The 25417-nt window shown below is 44.2% G+C and overlaps 1 protein-coding gene across 1 annotated transcript in view; it reads right to left on the reverse strand.

Annotated features, from left to right (window-relative positions):
* The window catches only part of CUX2 (cut like homeobox 2), a 316587-nt gene extending 308304 nt beyond the window's left edge, over nt 1–8283 (reverse strand). Inside the window, exon 1 of the mRNA XM_032309663.1 lies at nt 7079–8283. The gene's annotated coding sequence lies outside the window, so the exon portion shown is untranslated. The remainder of the gene's footprint in view (nt 1–7078) is intronic.
* Nucleotides 8284–25417: the final 17134 nt, after the last annotated feature.

Here is a 25417-nt window from a genome sequence, read left to right on the forward strand (position 1 = left end):
TGTCTGGCTTCTTTCATGGAGCATCACGTTTTCAGGGTTTAGCCCCATTGTAGCAAGAATCGGTGCTTTCATTCCTTATTATGAATGAAGAGTATTCCATCGTATGGCTATGCCACGTTTTATGTATCAGTTCATAAGCTTATGGCCATCTGAGTTGTTTCCGCCCTTTGGCTACAGTGAATAATGAATGCTGCAGTGAACACCGACATACAAATATTTTTTGTCCATTTTCAATTCTTTTGGGGTCTCTATCTCGGGATTGCCGATCACCTGGGAATTCTCGTTTCCATCTCCCGACTGTCAGGTGAGAGTAGTATTGGTCATGAAGCCCTGGCTCGGGGCTGGGACATTTATCTGCATCACCTCCTCAGAGCCTTTGGCAACCTTCTGCTATATATGTATTGTACCCATTTTCCACATGGGGAAACTGAGGTCTAGGTAGGTTCTGCAACTTGCCCCAAATTACAAACCCATGGGATAGTGGAGCAAGGGTTTGAACTCCAGAGTCTCTGCTCCTGACCACCACCAGAGGCAGCCTTCCTCCCAAATCTCAGTGTGGTGGCGGGAAGGGGACACAGGAAGGAGGCAGCTGGGCGAGACCCTCTTTCTCATGGTGCTGTTCACCCAGTTATTATCGAGAGCAGGTACGAATCCTTGGTTGGTAGTCCAGAACTTAAATTCATTTGAAGGCTTACTACTGTTTTGATAGAAATTTTACCATTTGAATATTTTATATAAGAGAGGAGAAGGCTCGTACTATCATGCAGTGAGACCAACACTTGTTATCAAAAATCAACATGAAAATGAAGCAAACAACCAAGAATACATTGGAACCAATGTAAACAAAAACTACTTGGGGCGTCTGGGTGGCTCAGTGGGTTAAAGCCTCTGCCTTCAGCTCAGGTCGTGGTCCTAAGGTCCTGGAATGGAGCCCAGCATCAGGCTCTCTGCTCAGCAGGGAGCCTGCTTCCCCCCTCTCTCTGCCTGCTTCTCTGCCTCCTTGTGATCTCTGTCGAATAAATAAATAAAATCTTAAAAAAAAAAAAAAAACTACTGTTGCACCTACTCAGAAGCTATCACTATTCACACCTTGGTGCCAACGATTCTTCCAAACATTCTTCTGTGCGTATGCAAACATATGGTGATTTTCTTTTTTAATGAGATCATACAGAATATATGTAACATTTCCTAACCTTTTTCATTTACTATATCACAACTATATTCCACATTAAGCAGCCTCTCTCTCCAACAGAAATTTATGGTTACCTAGTATTTCTTTTTCTGTGTGTGTGTGTGTGTTTACCTAGTATTTCATTTGTTCCCTCGGCGAGTATTTATTGAGTGCCTAAAATTTTGTCTCAGAAAGCATTTAGCTGAGCCTCTGTTATTGTAAATAGGTTCTTCCCAGCTTCTTGCTAGGGTGAAGAGCACTGCCCTCAATATCCTCGTAGCTAAATCTTTGGACATATACTTTGGCTCCTTCTGGAAATAAATTCCTAGAAGTGGAATTGCTTGGTCCAAAAATAACACCTTTCAAGTTTTTATATTCTCTTAGCCAGGCATATTTGGTTGTTGGGAACAGACACCTTCTTTAACTACCTCAAGTTCAAGGTGGGTTACGAAAGGGCACATGTGCCTCAGGCACAGGGGAGAACAGAGTTTCCAAAGGCTTCCAGCAGCCAAAGTGTGAAGTATGTGGTCATTCAGTCTAGTACTCCCACTGACATGGCCCCACCACCAACTCAGTCAGTCTTGATTTCAACCTTATCCAAATTCTTAAGAAAGAGGGAAATCCGGTTGGTGTTGCCTCAGGCTAAGGCACTGGCTTCCCTGGGTCAGGGAGTTTCATGATGGAACTAGGGCCCACCTGAAACCAGGGAGGTGCAGGGAGACCCATCTGATGAAAAGGATCTTAAAAATAGCTTGAGACTAGAAATGTGTCAGTAGAGGAAAAAAAATAACCTCCTTTTCCTTTGTAAACGGATCTGCATTCTCAGAGCATTGATTAGCCAGAATTCTTTCGGTTGTGAGTGACAGAAACCCGGTTTAAACAGGCTGAAGCACCAGGATGTGGAAGAGGATTTGGGAGAATCGGTAGCCCCAAGGTATTAATGGTGACAGCTTCATCAGAGCTAGATCTGCTACCAAATACAGCTGGATCTAAAGGTGTCACCAAGACTCTTTCCCTGTCTTTCTCTGCTCTGTCTTCTTCTGCAGAGAAGTCCCTTGTGGGCTGACTTTCCAGGATAAGCTATGACGGCCACCTGTATTTCCTGGCTTATATCCCACCACTTTGGCAATCCCAACAGAAAGAGCGTACCCTTGCCCACTGATTCCTGCCAAAGTCCCAGAGTTGACGCCTAACTGGCCAATAGGATTCAACTGATGACCAAGGACAAGGGAAAGGAATATTTCAGTTGTTCAGGCTTATGTCCTTCCACTGAAGCTAGGCAGGGAGGTCAGCCCCACCTGAGCCACACAAGAGTGGGTGAGTAGCAGGTAGGAGAGGGGTGTCTCCCAGAAAAAAAATCAGGATGCTTTTACCAAAAGAAGGGGGATAGTGCTGGGCAGGAAACACCAACAAGTGTCACTGCAGAAATATAGTAGGGTCCTGTCTTTTTTCAGGAGAGATGGCTCATATTAAGCCATCCTGACATCCTTTTCTTATTGCTCCCAAATGACAAACAGGAGGTTCTGTGAGCTCATTGAAAGAAATGGTGCTGTCCAATAGAGCTTTCTGTAAAGATGGGAATATTCGCCATCTGTGCTGTCCAGTACAGGAGCCACCAGCCACAATGTGGCTACTGAGCACTTGAAATGAGAGCAGATTTTAAATTTTAATTAATTTAAATTTAAAGAGCCACACGAGGCTAGTGGCTACCGTAAAAGCCTGCTACTTTTTCCTGTTAGCACTGTATAGAAATGCTTCCTGACTTCAGGAACAGAAACTCTTGCCCTTGGCTGCTGGCAGGGAAACTTTCTGAGTCTCAGGGAGTGTTTCCAGGAGAGCCATGGGAGGCCCGCGCCGTGTCCGTGGGGCCGGCGGTGAATGAGGCATCTTGTAATGAAATAACTAAAACGTCATTGTGACTGTAGAATCAAGGGTCTTCCCTCCTTATCTCCAAAGTGCCCGTGTTTTACATGAAAAAGCGTTTCTAATTAATAGGCCAGCCCCTCTTGAGTTTGATAAAAACAGAGGAGAAAAGGATTTGATTAACCCACAATCTTTTCAATTTGGCGTGTTCTGCATGAGTGAAGTGTGTTTTCTGCAACGGAGCCAAGCCGGGCCCATCCTGGTTTACCGTGATAACATTCTTCCCTTTGTGCAGCCCTGATTTACCCCCAGCCTGCCAGGAGAGGTTGGTATGAAGAGATTCTCAGAGGTAATCGCCAGCGCGGGCTGCAAGGGTAATCTGGATTCTCATACAGATGGTGGCCCACCCGAGGAAGGGAAGGATGACGTAGGCTTCCATTGTTCCCAAGTAAGAGAGTCTATTCGGGCTGGAGACTGAGGGCAGGAGGTTTGCAGGAAGCAGGGAGGGAAGGAACCAAACAGAAGGATGGGTGGCGCACTCAAAGTCAACATGTCAGGGACTGAGATGGGGCAGAAGGGGGGAAATCAGCTGTTGCCATGTCCAGTGCTGTGATCGGGTGTCCGCTGGCTCTCCCAGCAGCAGCATGGCCAAAAGAAGCCCTCACCGCCCGAGTAAAAGCAGGTCACAGCAATGTGTTTACTGAGTAACGGCCCAATTTCATTTTTCTCTTTGCAGAGATGAGAAGCTTCTTTCTCCTCTCTCCTTCTCCTGAGGAAAATGGGCTAGATAATGTCTCTCTGGATGGGTGGTGGTTTAAAAATGTGACCTCGGATTCTTAGATGGTTCTCCCATTGAGATGTGGTGTTCTTCTGTCCTCTCCACTGAAATCTGGATGGGCTTGTGACAGCTTTGCCCAGTGGAGTCTGGAGAAAGTGATGTGTCTGTGACTTCTGAGGCTAGCTCATGAAGGTTCATCACCTTATTCCCTGGGATCCTCATGCTTGGAGGCCTGAGCTACCTCGTACGAGCACCCCCAGTTTGCGATATTTTGTCATGGCAGCCCTAACAAACTGAGCACCCTTCTTCAATCTTATTTTTTGGTGTGTCACATGTTTTTTTGGTCTTTTTCCCTCCAATATTTTATTATGAAAAACTCTAAACATACAGAAAAGTAGAAGGCGTTGTGAACACCCAGGTACCCACCTCCCACATTCTACAATTAACATAAGGTTATGTTTGTCGCATTACATGACTATCAACTTCTCCATCCTTCTATCCACCTAGCCATTCATCTTTTTTTCTCCTTCCCTTTGAAATAAGTTGCAAGCAGCATACACATCCTTTTTCAACATTTCAACCTGTGCATCAGGTTGTAGAGTTCAATATTTGTTTTCCATTTTTTTAATTGAAATACAGAGAAAGGTACAAATCTTTTGTATGTCATTTTTCATGAGTCTTGGTAAACGTCTAAACCACATAACCTTAACCCCTACAAGATACAGACCATCACCACGACCAGAAAGTTCCCTCCTGTTCTTCCCAGTCAATACTGGCTCCTACTTGCCCAAGAGGACACTACTTTTCTGGCTTTTCTCAATACGGTTAGTTTAGCCTGTTCTAGAACTTCAGATATATGGAATCATATGATATATACTTCTTTTGTATAAGCCTTCCTTCACTTGATACAATATTTTTGATTGATTTTTATTTTAAGAAAGCCATAAGACTTGGTTCAAAGTGTTTTAGCACCCTGCTGAGAACGAGGAATAATAAATAAAAAATACATGAAACAATGACTAGGAATATGTGTTCCACCTGCTCCATGCCAGGCAATGGGCTAGGTGCTTGGGATATAATGCTGAATAAAACCCAGCCCTGCCCTCAAGGAGACCACAAGTACCAGAGCCAGAAGGAAAGGAAAGAGGCTAACCAAGGTGTAATTCTGAGTAATAAAGATAAGTACAGAGGAATGGGGCAAAGGGACTGGATGTTTCTTAAACTTGGTTCCAGCAGTATTCTTGCCTATTTAATATTGGTCTTTAAATCTACTCCTTTTATTTCACTAAGTTATTTCTGAAGTCTAACCAATTTTGTCAGGCAAGCAGTATGCCTGGTTAAAAATGCCTTGCCAGACTCCCTTGTAGCTAGGAGTGGTCAGAGAACTTAATTCTAGCCAATAAAATGTAGGCAGAAGTCCACTGGGTGGAGCTCCTAGAAAACTCTTTGCTTTCCTAATTAAAAAAACTGATGAAAGGGGTGCCTGGGTGACTCAGTAGGTTAAGCATCTGCCTTCGGCTCAGATCGTGATCCCAGGTCCTGGGATGCAGCCCCACATTGTGCTCCCTGTTCAGCAGGGAGCTTACTTCTCCCTCTTCCTTCTGCTCATGCTCCCTCTCTCTCTGTCTCAAATAAATAAATAAAATCGTTTTTAAAAACCTGATGATGATGATGATAATGGTGGTGGTGGTTATGGTAGACACACTCAGCAGGTACAGCCTTTTCCCTTCCCCCTCTTTCTCTTCTTCCTGCCTGGAATGAGGGTGCAATGCTTGGAGGAGAGCAACCAACTTGAGGCCATGAGGATAAAAGCCTCATGCCAAGAATGAAAGCAGGAAATTAGAAAGAGCCTGGATCTTTCACAACATATTTGGATAGCTGCACCTGCCTTGGACTGTTGATGTCCAAAAATCCTGGTAACTGAAAAAAATTTAACTCCTTACTTTTTTACACCACTGTTGGTTGAGTTTTCAGTTATTTGAAACCAAATGCATCCCCAATTAACACATTTAAGTTTGATGGGCTACTTTTTTTTCTAACTTAATTCAAACGAATATGCAATTGTTCAAATAAAAATGCTTTTGAGTACCATCTGAAACTGACCCTATAAACCAGAGGAGGGTCACACTTTTAGAAATTGCAACCTGGTAGGTCATAGCTTTGATTATTTCAGAATTCACTATAATTTCTCCATGATCCTTTATTTTGATCTTCACTACAACTCCATGAAGTAGATGAGACAGATACTGTCCACTTGTTACAAATGAGGGAATGGATGGGGCTGAGAGGTGTTAGGTGATTTGCTAAGGATCTCATAGCTGGTGAGCAGGGAAGCCAGGAGAAGTTCACAGTGTTACTGTCACAAAGGTTCATTAAGCACCTACTAAGTGCCAGGCACTGTGGATACAATGGAGAATAAGATACAGAACCAGTCTCTGCTCCCCTGGCATAAGAGGGAGGATGGACATTTAACCAAGTGTTGGCAACCAAATATGAACAAGAGTATGACAGAGGAAATCTAGAAGTCTGAGGAAACACGAAAGAGGGTTGCCGTCTTAATTTCTGTTCCCCAAAAGCAGACCCTGAGGCGAGAATTTGAGACCCGATAGATTGGAGGGAGATGATTCCAGGAAGTGCAGGTAGAGAAGAGAAGATAAAGCAGATATGTGCTAACAAAGTTATGGTAATAAGCAAGTTCTGCCCAGAGGGCAGCCAGGGCTCACCTCCCCCCTCCACTGGGACGCAGGGCCCTCTGCAGAACTGTGTGGAACACAGCTCAGAGCTGCCTTCGGCGGGTGAAAAGCTGGACTATTTATTCAGCACCACTCCTCCCTGGTCGGTTGTGAGCAGCTCCTGGGGGCGTTACCTCCCGGGCGCTCTGGCCTGTCCTACCCAAGGGCCAAGCATCCGGCGTCCAAAATAAAGTCCCCAGACAGGAAACCCCTATCCTGCGCCAAATCTGGGTGCAGGGGACCCCAGGGTGGGGTGGAGGAGTCAGGCACCAGCAAAGACTGCCACAGGGACCTCCTCTAGCGAAGAAGGGCTCAAGAGGCTTGGGAAGGAAGTGACGCGCCATCAGTCCTCCTTTCGCCACGCAACGCTGCAATCTGACAACACGAAGCAGCGTCTCTAAGAAGGGCTGCCTGGAGGGAATTAAATGCCTCCATATCGTGACATTTGACCCTCTGGCTCGCCCACAAGGCCAAGCCAGGTGGAACCCAAACCCCACAGCGAGGCTCCAGGATAGAGACAAGATCAAAACGTACCTCCTTCCAGAAATCTCCTCAGGAGCCTGGCCTCCCGTGGGGGACGAGGGAACCGGCAGCCGGTTTCCAACTTCGCCTGGGCTTCCTGCGGTGCGTGCTTCTGTCCTCGCTGACACGCCGAATGTTCTCCCCCAAATTATTTCTGAGTTCTCCTGGCAGCGGCTCTGCCTCCCCCGCCTCCCCTCCCCACTCCCTTTGGCAGATCTGTGTTATAAAATAAGAGGCTCGGGATTATGTCTGTCTGACAACTGAAGAATGAGCAACGGAGCAGATGCAGAGTCTTACAAATCCCGTGAATTATACATGGCCATCTGCAGCCTCGAGCCGTCCAGGATTTCCACCCCACACCACGGCGTTCCATATGGAGTCATATGTTTTTAGTATCCGAGCCATGCTGTCAACGTCCAGCAATCCGTCATGTGGCACATGTGTGATGCAAGCGCCCAAATAAATGTTATCTCAGGCCCAGGAGCGCTGCGCAGAGGAGCGCGGTGGCTCCGGCAGCCTGGTCTTCGCGGAAGGGCGGTTGCCGGTAGAGGGTTTTGGGGGGGAAATTTGGACGATGTTCTTAAATCTCTTTTCTATGACCAGCAAGGCAAACCGCACACCCTCCACCTCACGAATACCCTCAGGAAGGCTTGCTTTTCAAATAAAACGTAAAAAGTCACCAGCTTTAAGTCTCAAGCTGGCGGATTTTAATGGATACTCCGGGGACGGCTTCCTGGTTGCCGCCACTTTGTTTTAAGAGTCCGGGTGGTCTCTTTCGTGCCGGGGCCTGAGATCACATGACCTGACCCTTCCGGAGCTGATTGGCTCAGGCTGGGGCTTCCTGGCCGTGGCTGGGCCAATCAGATTCTCTCGTCCAAAAATCAGAGGTAGGGGAGCTACTCAGGCTGTGCTAAGACGTAAATAGAGGAAACAGGGCAGTGGGGAACCCTGGTAGGGCCATGTGCGTGGGGAGAGAGAATCGGGTGCAAAGGATAGTGAGAGAAATGGAGATGGAGAATAGGAAGGAGGAGGGGGAAGGAGGATCACCATTTCTTTGACAATCCCTTCTGCTTAGTCTCATTCTGACCTCAGCTACCCTCTGGCCTCCGTCTAAATTCTTCTTGCCCAAAGGCTGTTTATTGGCTAAAGGTTTGTGGTGAGAGAGAAGCAACCTGTTCAAGATGTCTGGGTTAATCAATTAAAAGGCGGTGTATCTAGGGGCGCCTGGGTGGCTCAGAGGGTTAAGCCTCTGCCTTGGGCTTGGGTCATGATCTCGGGGTCCTGGGATCGAATCCCACATCAGGATCTATGCTCAGCGGGGAGCCTGCTTCCCCCCCCTCTCTCTGCCTGCCTCTCTGCCTACTTGTGATCTCTGTCTGTCAAATAAACAAATAAATAAATAAAATCTTAAAAAAAAAAAAAAAGGCGGCGTATCTAGACAGAACATCCCCGCCTCCCAGTTGGGAGAGGCAAGGGTTGGAGAGGATAGAGGTCAACGTTTTCAAGCAACAGGGAAGAGGGGCTGATTTCACAGTTACTGGGCCCTGGTAACCTCCCCTCAGAAACACTATGGGAGTCTGACGAACTGAGGTGATCCAGCTCTTTGTTGCTCCAATAATAGGAATATCTGGGTCTTGCTGCTGTTTTGCAAATACCAGTTTTATGTCCAGAGGGGATATCTGTTGTCTAGCCTCCTGGACATCTCCTTGCCCTTCTCTGGTAAAAGTGATGAAGTTCTAGAATATAGGTGAGGTGAGGTCGGGCGAGGTCTGGAGCCAACAGCTAAGAAAGAATTCTTAAGACGTCTCTGGTGCAAAAAGGTCATTTATTAAAGCACGGGGACAGGACCCGTGGGCAGGAAGAGATGCTGTCCTGGGGTTGTGAGGGGTGGCAGTTTATGTACCAAGGGGTTGGGGGAAGGTAGGGGAAAGGGAGGATTCAACAGAACTTTGATATGCTAAAGAGGATCTACAAGGTACCAGGATACAGGAGGTCTTGCTGGTGTCAAGGTTGTTTTTCCCTTTTAGCAAGCCATCAACATTAAGATAGTTGGGAGATTCTTAAAGAATGTCACTTATGTCCCACCCAGGAGTGGGGGTGAGGGGGAGATTGCAAGGTGTCTAATGGGTCACTGAGATTTGGCCTGGGACTTTTCCCAGAGCTATTAGGAAAAAAGTGTTCTCTTTCTATAGGAGTGATTGAGCTGATTAAGTTGTAGGCATGGAGCTGTTGATGGCCACTTTTGCCATTGCAAGAGAATAAGTCAATACAGAAGAGAGGAAGGAGGAGATCTGGGAAGCAGGTGGAGAGAAGAGTGAATGACAGCAGGAGAGAGAGAGTCCAGATGACATAGTGTAATGCCTGGATCCAGCTATGCCTGAAGTCCTTTACACCAGGACCTCTCAGTTACATGAGTCAATAAATCCTCTTATGCATGTAAGCCATTGCATGTCACTTGGAATAATAGAGTCACGAATGATGCAGCATTTTATACACCCCAAACCAGTGCCACCTTCTTGAAGCTAAAGAAGAAAAAGGCTTTTGGAATAATCAGAGGATAGAGGATTCTCTGGAGAGACCAGTGCAGTTGGTGGTTGGGGGTAGGGGGGTGGATGGGTGGAGAACCAGGCTGGATCATGTGATGTGAAAAACTGAATCTTAGGGCTCTCCCACATCATCAGGAAGCTCTCTCAGTGATCTCTGCCTCTTACATGTGTGGATAAATGCCTGAAGGGTGTAAAAGTAGATTTCATGGTTCTGAAGTTCAGTTCCTATGACAGTGACAGCCAAGAAAACAGAAATAGACTCAAGTAGGCATCTCAAGAACCAGGACTGGGCCTTGGACCCCAAGCCTTATGATTAAGACCTGGATTTGAATTTCAGTCCTATGACTTCCCAGCCCTCTTTCCTAGGCAAGTCCTTTACTCTGTGAGCCTCAATTTCACCTCTCTAGAATGGGGATGATGATGGAACCCACCCTGTGGGGGCATGGTGAGGTATAAAGGAGATAAAATCCTACCCTGGCTAGGTACATGATTGGCAGGCATTAGAGGTAATTATGAGTTGGACAGACATTGACAGTTCTTATTTTATGTTTTAAAGATATATTTTTATTTTAGAGAAAGAGAGTGAGCCTGAGTGGGAGGGGCAGAGGGAGAGAGAATCTCAAGGAGACTGGGCTGAGTATGGAGCCTGATGCGGGTCTCAATCTTGGGACCTGGAGATTGTGACCTGAGCTGAAACCAAGGGTCAGATGTTCAATCAAAGGTATCACCCAAGCACCCCAACAGTTTTTTTTCATCGTTGTTTTTATTTTTAAGGTTACTGTCTGCTTTTAGCAACTGATACTGGTTTTTCAGTGATGGCAACAGTGTAAAGTTCCTTCTCAAATATAATTTATTGAAATAAAAAGGAGGTCAGTTAGGGGGAACCTGGGTGGCACAGTGGGTTAAAGCCTCTGCCTTCAGCTCAGGTCATGATCCCAGGGTCCTGGGATCAAGCCCCGCATCAGGATCTCTGCTCAGCGGGGAGCCTGCTTCCCTTCCCCTCTCCCTGCCTGCCTCTCTGCCTACTTGTGATCTCTGTCAAATAAATAAATAATTTTTTAAAAGGGGGGGGTCAATTTAAAGAAAATACTAAGTCAAAAATAGTACAGCTAGAACTTACAGAAACTCTGAAGGGGAATTTCAATGACTGCAGTTGGCTAAACACCACAATAATGCCTGATGCCTGGCACATAGTAGGTGCTCACTAAAGGTGGATAGATTGAGATGAGATGGCATTTGGCCCTGGCCACAGGAGCAGGAACTTAACTGGATGGAAACCCATGAGAGGGAAGATTACAGAGGCACATGACCTTAAGGGGTAGATGCTTTGATGTCGGACAAAGTGCCAGATTCACAGTAGGTGACCCAAGTGGTTCTTAAAGGGAATCATGAATCTCAAAGTAAATGATTACAAGAGAAATCAGCCCCAAGGCCAGCCCTGAAACTTGCAGCCAGCAAGTACTAATCCCCTCTTTGGGTCTGGAAAACTTCCCACTTCGAATGCCTGACCCCTCTTGACAGCTGTCATCACATCCAGCATACAGGAGGGGAAAGAAGCCGAGGGCAGAGTCCTACAAGATGAGCGAGTGTGTTAGCAGCTGCAGGAGGCCACACGTCATCTCTCCCTTGGAACATGGAGACAGAGTCTTACCTAGAGTTGGGAGTCTATGGGGTGCCAAATTTAGAGGACTTTTAGGAGGCCAGACAGGGAAGTAAATGAATAAAGTTACCAAATGTGAAATAAGAATCCTGGGGGTAATGCCTCACTGGAGGGGACATGTGCCCCACCCAAGGTAACAACTTCACTGACTTGCTTTCCAGATCACATTAGATCCTGTATGTAAATGCTTGGCACAGTGCCTGGTTCCCAGACCTTGCTCAACAAATGGAAGCTATGATTATTGTTGTTGTTCCTCAGTCTAAAGGAGAGTTCTGGGGGCACCCGGCTGGCTCAGTCCATAGAGCATGGGACTCTTAATCTCGGGGTTTTGAGTTCAAGCTTCATGTTGGGTATAATGATTACTTAAAAAATAAATAAACATTAAAAAAAAAAAAAAGACGAGTCCTGAACCAAAGACTGCCAAGTCCCAAGGAAGCCCAATGCACCATCAATTTCCCAACTTCAGCCACAAAGGAACCTACAGAGAAGAGCCAGGTGTTGGAAAGAAAGGACTGTCCAGCAGCAGATACAGGGGAATCCAATTTCTTTTCCCTCTCTAATGAATTCTATGAGTCATTCTTCAGCAGTAAAATAGAGATTAAAAAAATAAAAAACCTCCTATCTTCTGACAAAGGGAGAATTAAAAGGACAATCCAGTAGTGCTTGGAGCTGAAAAATAACCAATGAATTACTTGAAGTGCTTGATTGTATTGAGAGATTTGTACTAATAGTAGAGTCTGTGGTAAGTTATTGATAAAAACAGAAAAAGACCCCCTCCCAAGAAAAAAGAGAAAAAGAAAAAAAAAAGAGAGGCAGGGAAAACAAAATGTTGTAGTCTTAGTACATAAGGACTTGTTGTGAACAATACAAACAATCATCATAATATAAACATTGAATATTAATTCAATATTTTAATAGAATTTCTTCTTAGAAAAATCTTAGATTTACAGGAAAATTGATAGTATAGAGAGTTTAGAGAACTCCCATATACCTTATACCCAGTTTCCCCTATCACTAGCATCTTCTATTAGGCTGGTAAATTTGTTGCAATTAATTGACCAATATTGATACATTGTTATTAACTAAAGCCTATAGTTTATTCAGATTTCCTTGTTTTTACCTAATGTCTTTTTCTGTTCTAGGAAATCAACATTGCTTTAGGTAGTTTTATCTCCTTAAGCTCCTCCTGGCTGTGAAAATTTCTCAGACTGTCCTTGTTCTTAGTAACTTTGACTGTTTCGAGCAGTCCTGATCAAGTATCTTGTAGAATGTCCCCCAGCTGGGGTTTCTCTGATACTTCCTTCATGAGTAGCCTGAGTTGTAGACGTTGAGAGGGAGACCTACAGGGGTGAAGTGCTATTTTCATCATATCATGTCAAGCGTACATACTACCACCGTGATTTTTCACTGCTCATATTGACCTTGATCATATGATAAAAATAACATCTGTTGATTATTTTTAAATGTTAAATTTAATATAAAAATAAAATATCATTTGAAAAATAAAGTAGTACCATAACTATACTCAGAATATGACGTGGGGGGGTGTGCGCCTGGTTGGCTGAGTGGGTTAAAGCCTCTGCCTTCGGCTCAGGTCGTGATCCTAGGGTCCTGGGATCAAGCCCCGCATCAGGCTCTCTGCTCAGCGAGGAGCCTGCTTCCCTTCCTCTCTCTCTGCCTGCCTCTCTGCCTACTCATGATCTCTCTCTGTCAAATAAATAAATAAAATCTTTAAAAAAAATATTAAGTGGGGAAGTGTGTGTGTGTCTGTGGCATGTGGAGTAGTGGGGGAGGGCTGAAGACAAAGAAATCTTTACCTTCTATAGTTGAGAGTCAGTAGAGGTCTGTCTGGAAAAAGAATCAAGAAATCATAGAGTAAACATTGCATTTAGGAAAATGCAGATAAAACACAGAGGAAGAAGAGACCATTAAAAGAGTTGAAAATAGTTGCTTCAGAGAGCTGAGAGTTCAGGGTGAGAAGATATGGGACAGGGATGATAGCAGAAGACACTGAGGGTTGACCTGCCTGACACCCATCCCAACCTCCTTCTCTTGGCCTTTCTTCTGTAGAGGCAAAAAAACTAAAAAAGAAAAACTCTCATCTCCTAGACTCCTTTGCAGCTAGGAGGGATCAAAATGCACAGTTTTGACTGATGACATAATCTGAAACCTGTGGGGGATCTCTGGGAAAGACTTCTGCCACCTTCCTTCTGCCTGGAACACAGATGTGATTGATGACTTGAGGAGCTCCCACAACCATTTTGTGGTCATGAGGAAAGACCAAGAAAGGAAGGAAACATCTGACCTAATGCCATTGAATACCTTAACCAACTGCTCACCTCTGGACATCTATTTGTGAACAACTGAAATATTTAAATCAACTCTTCCAGTTTATGTTACCAGCATTTGGGCTTTCTGTTATTTGCATGGAATGTGCAAACCATGGCAGGTATAGGGGCTATTTATCAACATGTTTGCAATATTTTGATAAACATTAAAATTAAATTTAAAAATAGGTAGCGTGTTTGGATCTGGCTGCAGAGATTGCCTGGCACACACATGGTTCCTGTCACTTTTTCATCCCCTTATAGTTCCCCACAGCTCCTGGGCCAAGTCCTTCCGGAGTCTTTAGTCAAACATGTCTCTGATGGGTGGTGGAGAATACTGCAGATGTAGTAGCCCCTTGACAATCCCCACTAGGTTCCTGTGCTGCACATCTTGACATGTATAGATTTTACCTAATGCTGTAAATTAAGATAATTGTGCTGAAGTCCAATTAATTCAGTTAACTTCCCAGGACACACACAAGCCAAGGCTTGATTATAGAGCAGAATCCTGAGTTCTTCTCCATTGCTTGCTTCTTTCTTTCTGATAAAGTCATTGCATAAAGTCTCCAAAACACTTTCCTGAATTCCCCTCTGCCCTAGCACTACTTCTTGGAGGTGAGACCGAATAGTCAAGAATCAGAGGCCGGCCTGTCATTTTTGACACCTCCCTCATCTACTCTCTAAAGTCTCATCTCCTCGGATCTCTCAGCACCATCTCCTTTCCACCTCCCCTGCTAGCTCTCTGGTGTAGCCTGCCATCAATAAGTTGATGTCCTTCTGTATTCAAAAGCCTGCAGGAGCTCCATCACACTCAGCATGAAAGCTGGTAGGCCTGCAGACCCATGTGATCCGGCCCCCCATAACCCCTCTAGGCTCTTCTCCTTTACTCTCCCCATTCCAACCATGTGTTGCCAGGCCTCCTCCTACCCTAGGACTTCGCCTGGAATGTTCTTCTACCTACCCAACGCTGCATGCTCTCTTTGCCTTTCACCTTTTCAATTCCTACTCATTCCTTGGAGCTAATTTAACACCCCCGCCCCAGGAAGCCTTTCTGGACTCCCTTTGTTATAGAATGAGAGCTCCCCAAGGGCAGGATCCAGCATTGCCTATTGTGGCCCTAGCATTTGAACAGTTTTTGATACATAGCAAGTGCTTAACAGATGTTTAAGGAAGGAAGGAATATTGGTAGAAGAAAATGATATACATAAGTTTATTAGAAACTTGTAAGTGCTAATAGCAATGAGGGCTTGTGAACAAAGCTGCATTTAGAATGAGAGACTGCCCTCCAAGGCAGCCCATATATACTGTTAGAAATAAATGCTTTGGGTTCGGGGCGCCTGGGTGGCTCAGTGGGTTAAGCCTCTGCCTTCAGCTCAGTTCATGATCTCAGGGTCCTGGGATCAGGCCCCACATCAGGCTCTCTGCTCAGCAGGAAGCCTGCTTCCCCCTCTCTCTCTCTGCTTTCCTCTCTGCCTACATGTGACCTCTCTCTCTAATAAAAATAAATTTAAAAAGAAAAAGAAAAAATATTAAAAAAAAAAAAAAAGAAATGCTTTGGGTTCAAGGAACAGTAAATTCAGGAAATATGGCCAAAAATAAGGGTTGGCCCACAGGGCAAATTTGTGGCACCCATGAAATTTCGAAAACAAAGTTTTATTGGCACACAACAACATCCCTTTGTTAACATATTGCCTATGGCTGATTTCATGATTCAACAGACTTGAATCATTGCAATGGAGACCATAGGGCCCACAAACTCATACCTGAAATATCTACTATGTTTGGGGTGCCTGGGTGGCTCAGTTGATTAAATGTCTGACTATTGATCTCAGCTCAGGTCTTGATCTCACGGTCAGGAGTTTGAGCCCTGTGTTGGGCTCCACACTGGGCACGGAGCCCACTTAAAAAATGAAAACAAAAAACAAAAACAAAACTACTATGTGGTTCTTTATAGAAAAAGATTTGCCAGACCTTGGCCTAAATGAACAGGGGTTGATTTTTCTCATATAACAAGAAATCCGGGGAAGAAGGCTCCCAGGGTTGGTTTGAAGAATGGCAAATACTCAGGGCCCTGGGCTAGTGTCTGTGTCATTTTCTTGGTCTTTCCCTTATGGTCACAAAATAGCTGCCACAGCTCCAGGCATCACATCTTCACACAACTACATTCAGAGGAGGAAATAACCAAAGTCTTAGAACAGAGAGATTCTTCTATAACTTACTTTCCCCTTATTAAGAAAGATAAACTTCCCAGAATCCCCCCAAGGTTGCCTCTTGCAAGGAAGAAAAGAGGGGTGTGCTGTCAGTGGGCAACTGCCGTACTTGCCATAACTCTCCTTCCCACTACATTTCTCTTATTAGTGGCACCTGATACTGCCACCACCACCACCCACTGGCATTCGGACCAAATGTGGAATCCATGGTAAACTGAGGCACCTTTCTTCTCCTCCTCAGCACCAAGACCCCATCCTTTATTAATAAATAGTAACTATCAGTTGTTGAATGCATACTATGCATCTGTCGTCATTTCAAGCACTTATAGGAAGGTACTATTATTACCATTTCACAGGGGAGGCTATGGAGGCACAGAGAGGTCAACTCACTCACTTGAGGTCACACAGCAGGTACCAACAACAATCAAGATTGGAACCAACAGTGTGGCTCCAGAGCAGCCCACCATGACCACTCTGCATGGCCAAGGCTGCTCCCTGGAATCTCGGGGGGGAGTTCTTTCGATTATAAGCCAGGATGGGGCACATTCCACTTTGCCTAGGAGGCCGCATTTGCTTGTCGGGAGGCGATGGACCGAGGTGCTATTCTCTTTAGGCAACCTGAACTGCCACCAGAAATGTGACCCATAAATTCAAGACGGAGCGCTGGCTTCCTCTGTGGATTCCGTCCTACTTTACAACCCTCCCTTAATTAATTAATAAAGCCCCGCGCCTCTCTCTGCCTCGCCGCTTCCAGCCCTCCCCACCTCCGCCGAGACTCGCCTTTCCTCCCTGTGGCCCAGCCCTGCTGTTCTCTGCCTCTGTTGTCGCTCCTTGCGTGGAAGCAGTTGGAGGCAGGGACAGTGGACAGAAGGGCCCAGCTGGATTTGTGCAGCCCTTCAAATGCCGTATCTGTATTGCTGAATCTCAATTTGGGGAAGTCCTGTGCTAAGCCTGGCCTCTGCTCCAGATTTAACCCAATAAGCAGACTTACCAAAAAGAAGAACGGTCCCCAAACAGGGTCAGGTTGAAATGGGGTTCTGAGTTCTCTCAGAGGATCCATTACCTTCAGCTTCCTACATGGGAGGTGTATCATTTTTGGATAGCCTGAATCCCGGGTTGAGAATGTAGTTACAGAGCCCAGGCCCTTCATACAGACAGATCCATGGTTCCAGTCCCAGCCCACCAATTCCTGGTCAAGTGGCCTTAATCTCTGTGTCTCGGTTTCCTCCCTTATGAAATGGGGATGAGAGCGGAAATCAGATGATGTTTGGGAATTAACACGCCAAGATGTGGAAATCACTTAGCACAGAGCCTGGTACAAAGTAAGTATTTGATTTTGCAGAAGTCCCCTGTTGTTATTGGAATCATTACAATTTTTTAACGACTCTCCAGGACACGTAGCACCCTGCCCCTGGGGAGGAAGCAAAGAGGTAAAACTAAGAACACGGGCTCTGGATCCGGTCTCCACGGCTTTAAGTCCTGGCTCTGTCATTTCTCAGCTGTGTGACCTTGGGCAAATCACTCTACTTCTCTCTGCCTTAGTTGTTTGATCTTGAAAATGGTATCCATCTAACGGGGGTTTGTGAGAAAGAAATGAAAGAAGGTACATGAAGGACTGAGACTAGCACCTGCATGGAGCTAGCATCCGAAGAGCATTAGCTATTACTCTTTCTGACCCCCACTAACTTCCCCGTTACTTACTCTTCCGGTGTTGGGATTTGATCAGTGGTAGATGGTAACAACTGGTTCTCCTCAAAAAATGTAGGCAGGCATGTACAGTTACATGCATTTTTAAAAACATATTTTACTTATTTATTTGACAGACAGAGATCACAAGTAGGCAGAGAGGCAGGCAGAGAGAGAGGAAAGGAAGCAAGCTCCCTGCTGAGCAGAGAGCCCGATGCGGGGCTCGATCCCAGGACCCTGGGATTAGGACCTGAGCGGAAGGCAGAGACTTTAACCCACTGAGCCACCCAGGCGCCCCCGTACATGCATTTTTTAATCATAAACTTAAAGAATAAAAGGATGTATAACACAAAAGTTACTGATAACATTCATAATACATATTAAATGTTGTCATAAATGATAACATTTCATCTATTTTTGCCAAACTCTGTTTCCATTGTCCACCTGCGGCTGCAAGTCCATTGTGATCTGACCATCGGGGTGGGAGGTACTCCAGCCAGGAGCGGAGTTCTGAGATGAACGTTCCTTGATTTTCCACTTATGTAATGGAGAAGATGACAGTGGAACACAGGAACACGAATAGAACTTCACTCATCCATCGATGACTTGAGCGACTACAGTAGATAATAGTTTTTGAATACCGGGAGACTATTTTTGGTGGGATGCCTGGGTGGCTCAGTCGGTTAAGCAACTGCCTTCAGCTCAGGTCATGATCCCAGCGTCCTGGAATCGAGTCCCATATCGGGCTCCTTGCCGTGCGGGGAGCATGCTTCTCCCTTGCTTCTGCCTGCTACTCTGCCTGCCTGTACTCTCTCAATCTCTCTGACGAGTAAATCAATAAAATCTTTAAAAAAAAAAAAGAATATTTTTGGTGTGTACAACACCTGCATTGTTAACACCTTCTCTGGGTCTTTTCTTAGCGCTAGGCAAGCAAACGCACGAAATCCTGATTTGCAGCAAGTACCAGTTTCTGTGGTGGGAATGTTCCCACTGTGGCCAGAGGCAAACTACCAGAGCAGAGTCATTGAATGTGGACTTGGGAAGGGGCACACAGGGATGTACCATTGAACAGAGGTTCCACCACATAGACACAACAAACTACTTAACCTCAAGAGCCTCGGTAAGAGCAAAATTTATAAAATAATTATAAAGTAATGAGTGTTGCATATTTTTTACCTGTTTTTAATTTAATCTATTCCAGTGTGAGATTATATAATGTAATTTAAAATAATTGCGGTGTTTAACAACAGCATGCAGAATTCCTGAAAATTTTACAATCAGCTTTCAGGAGCCGGTGTGAGCTACTTCCAACATCCCACTGGTTTTGATACCTAAATCCCAAGAGGAAGTTGCAAGAAAGACAAAAGGAGGAAAGGCACAAAATAATTATCAAATATGGTAGGGTTTTTTCCTTTAATTTTCGTAAGTGAGGAATTTTCATCAGTGAGGTGTTTCCTTACTATGTCAGATTGTATTTTGCAGAGACGGCCACAAAAATATCTCTTGTTGCCGATGCTTTCCTAGAAGCTTGCCGCTGCCCCACCTAAACATGGAGTCAATGTCCTCTTGCCTTGAATTTGGGTGAGTTTGTGATTGTTTGGATCCATATAGCATGCTGGAAGTAGCTTCTATCCACACATCATTTCCAAGGTCATAAAGAAGGTGCAGTCCCTTCCTTGTGAGCTGGAACCCTCACACTTGAACATTCAGCTCCCGGCCAGGCTGTCTGGCTGCTCTGAGACAGCCATGAGGGGAGGAAGTCCCAACTAGCCTATGTGGGGAGCCCCCACGGAGAGGTCCTGGGACTCTGTGATGAGGGAGAGAGATGTCCCCTGCCGGTCCATCTCTAGCTCCATCTGTCTTCAACTGCACAAGAGACCCTGAGCCCAAACAAACATCTGAGATCTTTCCAGGGCCTTGGAGATACTAAAAGTCTATGAAGCTTTGTGGAGGACATCAGTGAGGACCTAAGGAAAATGCTGTTTGAAACTGAAAGAAGGGGAAACCTTCTGGTTAGCAGCAAGATTGTCACCGGCAGTAATGTGGAAAAGAGAAAACCTATGTAATGAATTCCATGATAGAGCAGAATACTGAAAATGTCGTCAGGCTCTTTCTTGCTACCTATGATAAATGCTAAAGGGGAAAGATGTCCAAAGAACAATATATTAAATATAAAGGAGCCAGGGCCTGCTGGCCCCCAAACAAAAGCGTTTCTCATTCCCAGCCTCTCCAGATGCCCCTCACCCCCCAAAAAAATTCTCCAACTGAGAAAAGACCTCAGGCTTTTATTACTTGATTTTAAGACTTACTATAAAGCTATAGTAATCAAGACAGTGTGGTACTGGTGAAAGGCCAGACACATAGATCAATGGAGCAGAATAGAGAGCCAGGAAAAATAGACCCACTCATATGCGGTCAATTGATTTTCAACCGATGTGCAAAGGCAATTCAATAGAGAAAGTGTAGTTTTTCCAACAAATAGTGCTAGAACAACTGGATGTCCATCCGCAAAGGAAAAAATAAAAGCACATCTCTAGACAAAAATTAACTTGAAACAGATCATAGACCTAAATGTAAAATCTCAAGGTATAGAACTTCAAGGGGAGGACATCAGAGAAAATCTTTGTGGCTGAAGACTTCTTGTATAGGACACAAATCATAAAGAGAAAACTGGTAAAGTGGACTTCATCAAAATTTCAAACTTTCTGCTCTTTCAAAGTCACCGTCAGGAAAATGAAAAGCCAAGGAGCTACACACGGGAGAAAGTACTTGCAAAACACATTTTTTTAAAAAAAAGATTTTATTTATTTACTTATTTGACACAGAGAGAGAGATCACAAGTAGACAGAGAGACAGGCAGAGAGAGACGGGGAAGCAGGCTCCCCACCCAGCAGAGAGCCCGATGCCGGGCTCGATCCTAGGACCCTGAGATCATGACTTGAGCTGAAGGTAGAGGCTTAACCCACTGAGCCACCCAGGACCCCCTCAAAACACATATCTTAAGAAGGATTGGTAACTAGGATAAATAGATTAAAAAAATTCTCAAAACTCAATTTTTAAAAAATTGTTTTATTATGAAACAAACAAAGTGATTTAGAATGGGCAAAAGACTATCTGTTCTCTATTGAATTGCTTTTGCACTTTTATTAAAAATCATCTGTCCATTTATATGGGGGTCTATTTCTGACTCTATCCTGTTTCATTGACCTATGTGTCTATCTTTGCACCAATATGACACTGTCTTCAATACTGTAGTTTTATAAGTCTTGAAATCAGTAATGTTAGTTCTCCAACTTTGTTATTACTTTTCAACCTTATTTTGACTATACTAGGCCCTTTGCATTTCCATATGAATTTTAGAATCAGCTTGTCAGTTTCTACAAAAAGCCTGCTAGGATTTTTTTTAAGCCTGCTAGGATTTTGATCAGGATTGTATTAAATTTATAGTTCGATTTGAGAATTGACATCTCAACAAAATTGAGTCTTCTGACCCATGAACAAGGCTGTATCTCTCCATTTATTTAGGTCTCTTAAAATTTTTCTTGATAATATTTTGCAGTTTCAGTCTGAGTCTTATGCATCTTTTGTCAGATTTATCCCTAAATATTTCTTACTTTTGATGTTATTGTAAATGGTATTGTTTTTTAAAACTCCAATTTCCAACTGTTTATTTCCTGTATAAATAAATGCAATTGAGTTTTGTATAATGATCTTGTATCCTGCAACCTTGCTAAACTTACTAGTTTTGGTAGCTTTTTTGGTAGCTTCCATCAGGCCTTTCTTTGTGGGTTGATGTCATCTGCAAATTTTACTTCTTCACCAATATAATGTCTTTTATTTCTCATGTTTGCCTTATCAAAGTATGACCTCCAGTACAAAGTTGAATAGAAATGGTGAGGTGATAGAAGACATTCTACAACTAATCCATATCTGTTTATCATATATATATGTGTATATAGTGTGTATATATACACACACATAAAATGGTTCCTAGGCCTAAATATAAAACTACAAAACTTTCTGAAGAAAGAAATACTTTTGAGACCTTGGATTATTAAGCAAAGATTCCTTAAATATAACACCAAAATCATGAACCATTAAAAACCTGGTAAATTAGATTTTATGAAATTTTTATATTTCTTCTCTTTAAATAACACTATTGAAAAAATGAAAACAGGGGCGCCTGGGTGGCTCAATCATTAAATGTCTGCCTTCAGCTCATGTCATGATCCCAGGGTCCTGGGATGGTGCCCCACATTGGGCTCCCTGCTTGGCAGGAAGCCTGCTTCCCCCCTCCCACTCCCCCTGCTTGTATTCCTCTCTCAATGTGTCTCTCTGTCCAATAAATAAATTTTTTAAATCTTAAAAAAACACACTCCAAGTCATAGACTAGGAGAAAATATTTGGAAGTCACATATCTGAAAAATAACTTGTATACACAATATATAAAGAACTTTCAAAATTAAATAATAAGAAAATAAGCCACGCAATTTTTTAACTGGGCAAAAGATTTGAACAGACATTTCACCAAAGATATGTAAAGATGGCAAATAAACACACGGACAGACGCTTAGTATCATTAGTTTCCTGGGGGAAATGCAGATTACAAATGCAGTGAGATGGGGCACCTGGGTGGCTCAGTGGGTTAAAGCCTCTGTCCTAATCCCAGGGTCCTGGGATCGAGCCCCACATTGGGCTCTCTGCTCAGCAGGGAGCCTGCTTCCCCCTCTGTCTCTGCCTGCCTCTCTGCCTACTTGTGATCTCTGTCTGTCAAATAAATAAATAAATGAAATCCTTAAAAAACAAACAATCAAATGCAGTGAGAAACTACCACCCACCTACTAGAATGGCTAAATTCAAAAGACTAGTGGGTTGAGTAGTGTCCCTCTAAAATGCATGTCCACTGAAACCTCAGAATGTGACCTTATTTGGGAATAGAGTCTTTGCAGATATAATTAGTTAGAGCAAGGTCCTACTGGATTAGGGTAGTCCCTAATCCAAGGAGTGGTGTCCTTAAGAAATGCAAAGACACCTTGATTCCAGACTTCTAGCTTCCAGGTCTGTGAGAGAACACATTTCTGTTGTTTTAAGCTCCCCAGTTTGTGGCAGCCTGTTACAGAGACCCTTGGAATCTAATTTATAGACCAGTCCACATGTTGGCAAGGATGTGGAGGGAACTGAAACTCTCACACGGTGCTGATGGGAATGGACGATAGTACAACCACTTGGGAAAACAGTTGGGCAAGTTTCTTAAAAAGTTAAATATATGCCTGCCATATAATCTAGCCATTCTGCTCCTACGTATTTACCCGAGAGAGAGACAGAGAGAGAGAAAAGTTGTGGGAGGCAAAATAATGCTCTTCCCAAAGATGCCCATGTCCAAAGCCTCAGAATCTATAAATATGTTATGTTGCATATCGAAAGGGACTTTGCAGGTCTGATCAAGTTAAGGACCTTGAGACAGGGAGATGGGCGTGGGTTATTCAGGTGGGTCCAGTGTAATCACAAGGGTCACTGTAAGTGAAAGGGCAGAGCAGAAGAGTAAGTATCAGAGGGAGGCCTGGTGAGAAGCCTTGACTGCCCATGACTACCTTTGAAGATGGAGGAATGACCAATAAGTTTTATTATTTTTTTTAATTTTATTTATTTGTCAGAGAGAGAGAGAGAAGAGAGAGCGAGCACAGGCAGACAGAGTGGCAGGCAGAGGCAGAGGGAGAAGCAGGCTCCCTGCCGAGCAAGGAGCCCGATGTGGGACTCGATCCCAGGATGCTGGGATCATGACCTGAGCCGAAGGCAGTCGATTAACCAACTGAGCCACCCAGGTGTCCCTGGACCAGTAAGTTTTTTTTTTTTTTTAAGATTTTATTTATTTATTTGACAGAGAGAGATCACAAGTAGGCAGAGAGGCAGGCAGAGAGAGAGAGAGGAGGAAGCAGGCTCCCTGCTGAGCAGAGAGCCAGGTGCGGGACTCGATCCCAGGACCCTGAGATCATGACCTGAGCCAAAGGCAGCGGCTTAACCTACTGAGCCACCCAGGTGCCCCTGGACCAGTAAGTTTTAAAAAGAAATTTCTGGTGGCTTCTAGAAGCTAGAAAAAGCAAGGGAACAGATTCTCCCCCAGAGCCTCTAGAAGGAATGCACATTTGCTGACACCTTGATTTTCACCTAGTGAAACCCATTTCGGACCTCTGACCCCCCAGAAATATAAAATAATAAATATGTGTTGTTTTAAGTCACTGCATTTGTGGTACTTCGTCATGGCAACTATAGGAAACCAACATGAAGACATGTATCCATACAAAGCCTTGTGTACCAATACCATACAGCTTTATTTGTAATAGCCAATTACCCATCAACAGGTGAATGAATAAAAGAATCATGGAATATCCATGCAATAGAATTAGCCATATACCATATGATTCTTTCTGTATGGCATTCTGGAAAAGGCAGAACTAGAAGGACAGAAAACAAAAGAGGGATGGGGTGTCTGGCTGACTTGGTTGGTAGAGCATGTGACCCTTGATCTCGAGGTCATGAGAGCCCTAGTTTGGATGTAGAGATTACCTAAAAATAAAAACCTTAAAAGAAATACAAAGAAAAGAGGGCTTCCAGGGCTGGGGTGGGTAATGGAAGTGATTCCAGAGGTGTAACAGAACAATTTAGGGTGATAGAAATGCCCTATACTTAAATTGTAATGGTAGTTATACACTTTTATGCATTTGTTAGAATTTACACAACTGTACCCCCAAAAAAGGTGGGTTTTACTGTATGTAAAGTATGCAATAAATCTGACTTAGTAAAAGGAGAGGGAAGAGATGTAGTAAAGGTGGGGGGGGGGACGACTGAAGAAAAGAATGGAAGGAAGGAGAGGAGATAAAAAGAAGAAGAGTCTTGGGCCAAATATCAAATCCAGGTTGGAACTATGAGTTCCTTGGTTAAGGCACCAGAAATATACAACGCAGTGCCTTATTGAACCTTTTAAGTAGGATCCCCCTTTAGGGATAAAGGCCATGCCTCACAGATACTCTCCTCTGTACAAACAGGCTTCTAAGAATCTTAAAGGTAGTTGCCTCAATGAGAGCCCGAGGTAGAGAAGGGTTTATCTTAAGGTGTTGTTATTTTGGCTTTTCTTGCATGGTATGAGCCTCAGTAAGATTTATAGAAAACTCACAATGTTTTTAATAGAATTGCATTAGTGGAAGCAGCTCCAGCTGGGACTAAAAGGAACAGAAATACTGCAAAATGAAATGAGGTCTTTGGATTCCAAACCTTCTATGGGTAGGAAGTAAGCTGAGAAAACCACTCAGCTGCAAACAAAGGCTATATTTTATGGAAAAAGAAGGACGGCTCAGAGTCCTACCCAGGAAGCAATACAGGATCCTAACCCAGGAATGGGCAACATCTGCCCAGCTGGATTCAGAAGTGCTATGGACCAATGACTGCTGTATACCTCCCATTTCCTCCCTCTTTGAATAGATATGTCCATATCAATTATCCTATGCAAGTCCCCCCATTGTATGTTGGGTGCGGGAGGCAGATGACGTGCTCTTTAGTTCACATATCTTCAGGTCAAAAGGAGCTTTCTAGGAGCCATACCCAAGGCATTATGTTTGGAAATTTTCATCTGTACTTGGACTTGAGATCCTGCGTCTTGGCTCTGAGCCTGAATCCTAACGGGTTAAAACATCAGGGAAATCTTGGAGGGATGTATTTTGCATTTGAGAGGGGTGTGAATTATTTGAACCAGAGAGCAAACTTGGAAGATTATGTTTTCCAAAAATGGCTGCAATAATATTTCCCATTCCATGTGCTCTTCTAGCATGTTGCCACTCCCCCATCAACAGGTGGAATCTATGCCCTATCCCCTTGAACTTGGGTTGGCCTTTATGACTGCTCGGACAAATGAAGTACAGCAAAAGTGA

The sequence above is a fragment of the Mustela erminea genome, chromosome 13 (assembly GCF_009829155.1).
Source record: "Mustela erminea isolate mMusErm1 chromosome 13, mMusErm1.Pri, whole genome shotgun sequence".
Taxonomy (NCBI): Eukaryota; Metazoa; Chordata; class Mammalia; order Carnivora; family Mustelidae; genus Mustela; species Mustela erminea.